This window comes from Eriocheir sinensis, chromosome 27 (genome assembly GCF_024679095.1).
Source record: "Eriocheir sinensis breed Jianghai 21 chromosome 27, ASM2467909v1, whole genome shotgun sequence".
Lineage (NCBI taxonomy): Eukaryota > Metazoa > Arthropoda > Malacostraca > Decapoda > Varunidae > Eriocheir > Eriocheir sinensis.
The window spans coordinates 14,530,353-14,532,852 of record NC_066535.1 but is presented as its reverse complement, the minus strand read 5'-3'; positions in this window follow the sequence as shown (position 1 = coordinate 14,532,852).

The window sequence follows — 2,500 nt, the reverse complement described above, 5'->3', positions numbered from 1 at the left end:
ACCTCTCCTGCCCTTTCTTAATATCACCTTGGACGGTCATGTCTTATCCAACTCGATATGTTTGTCTGTCTGTCCTGCGCCGCGTGGATAAGTTCGTTGACGTTCAGTTCCCTCCCCTTCGCGGCCTCCTCCTCCTCCTCCTCCTGACTCCTCCTTCCCTGTTTAGCTTAGTTTCTGTTTTCCTCTCCCTTGCTTGTGTGGGTTCTGTTTACCGTCCTCCCCAGTTCTTCCTGCGTGCTTCCCTCCTCCTCTGTTTGCTCTTAAAGATTTGAGTATACCACTGCTGCCCTTCCTGTTGTTTTCTCTCTCTCTCTCTCTCTCTCTCTCTCTCTCTCTCTCTCTCTCTCTGTATTGCTGCCAAATGCTTCCCTTCCCTTCCCATCCCTTTCCTCCTCCTCGTCCCTTCACCTCTCTCTCTCTCTCTCTCTCTCTCTCTCTCTCTCTCTCTCTCTCTCTCTCTCTCTCTCTCTCTCAAATATTTTCCCCTTTTTTCCCTTTCGCTCCGTTTCCTTCCCCCTTTGTCATGTCACCTTTAGCCTCCTCCTCCTCCTCCTCCTCCTCCTCTTGTTCTTGTCTCGCTGACGTTGGCCAGCAGGCAGGTAGCATCCTTTGACGTTGCTGAGAGAGAGAGAGAGAGAGAGAGAGAGAGAGAGAGAGAGAGAGAGAGAGAGAGAGAGAGACTATTCTAAAGGACATGGGAATTTAGTTATAAGTAGATAGATGTAAAACGAGAGAGAGAGAGAGGGGGGGGGGGGCAGCAGGCTAGACTATTACTGTCCCAAAATTGGTGGAGGATTTCTCAGGGGAACATGTTGAAGGTCCTCCTCCCTCTCCCTCTCTCTCTTTCACTCTCTCACTCTCACCCTCCCTCCCCCTGTGCTTGCGTCAGTAGCCTAAGTCCGTGGGCGTGGACGTGGGCGTGGGAGGGTGCTTGAAGGGTTGCCGCGGGGACCTCTCGTTGTCAGCGTCCGTGATCAGCGCTTTGACGGATTTGACTATGCTTTTTTTTTTTATTAGGATGCGTTGGGCTATTTTCGGAGGGAGATGTATTGGGCTATTTTTCTGAGGGGAATGTGTTGGGCTATTTTTCTGAGGGGAATGTGTTGGGCTATTTTTCTGAGGGGAATGTGTTGGGCTATTTTTCTGAGGGGAATGTGTTGGGCTATTTTTCTGAGGGGAATGTGTTGGGCTATTTTTCTGAGGGGAATGTGTTGGGCTATTTTTCTGAGGGGAATGTGTTGGGCTATTTTTCTGAGGGGAATGTGTTGGGCTATTTTTCTGAGGGGAATGTGTTGGGCTACTTTTCTGAGGGGAATGTGTTGGGCTATTTTTCTGAGGGGAATGTGTTGGGCTAAACATTGCCCTTATAAAAAAAAATAGTTATGGTGCTTCTGTTTATTTATTTATTTTTTATCCATCTGTCCGTCCAAAGTTATTAAAAGTTGATTGTTATGTAGTACAGTGTGTGTGTGTGTGTGTGTGTGTGTGTGTGTGTGTGTGTGTGTGTGTCATGGGTTGCCGCCAGTGAAACATGTGTATTGTCAACAGTCAGGGTCAGTCACTCACTCACTCTGCCGCGCTAGCTTGGTGGGGGAAAAAAAGGAGGGAGAAAAAAAGGTAGAAGGGAAAAAAGTTCGCGTGGGGAAAAATATAGGAGTTTTTTTTTTTTTTTATTATTTTCTTCATTTCATGTTTTTTTTCTTTTTTCTTTTTTTCTTTCATGTGTAAAGAAAGGTCGCCTCGTAATTTTCTTTTCGTAAATGTGAAAAAAAAAATTTCACATTATTATTATTATTATTATTATTATTATTATTATTATTATTATTATTATTATTATTATTATTATTATTATTATTATTATTATTATTGTTGTTGTTATTGTTGTTATTCCTCTTCTTGACCTCCTTTCCCCTCACCACCTTTTCCTCACCACCACCACCACCATTCCCTCCCATCACTCCCCTCCACCATGACACCACACTAACTCCTCGTCCTCCATTCCCCAACACACTTCCCCACCATTAAATAATTCCCCACTCCACCTCCACCTCCTCCATCTCCACCACCATTCCTCTACCTCCACTGTATCACCACCACAATCTACCACCTTCCCTTTTTCCTTACTCTTATTTCTCTGTTATTTCTTCTTTTCTTTTTGCTTTCAGTTTCCTTTTTTCTTCTTCCTCCTCCTCCTCCACACCCACTCACACCCACGCACTCCTCTTTCGCCCGCCTCCGCCCACACTCACACTCAATAGCCCTCCTCCTCTTTCTCCTCCTCGACCTCTTCTTCCTCCTCCTCCTCTTCTACCTCCTCTTCCACCTCTTCCTCCTGCCCAGTCTTTCCCCATTCATTCCACCCGTGTCATATCAACGCACTTGCTCCTCCTCCTCCTCCTCCTCCTCCTCCTCCCCCCTCGAAGTAAACAAGTCGCAAGGTCTTAAAGCTGCCCGGGCGTTCTCTCCTCTTGACGTCATCCGCTGTTCCTGCTGCAGAAGG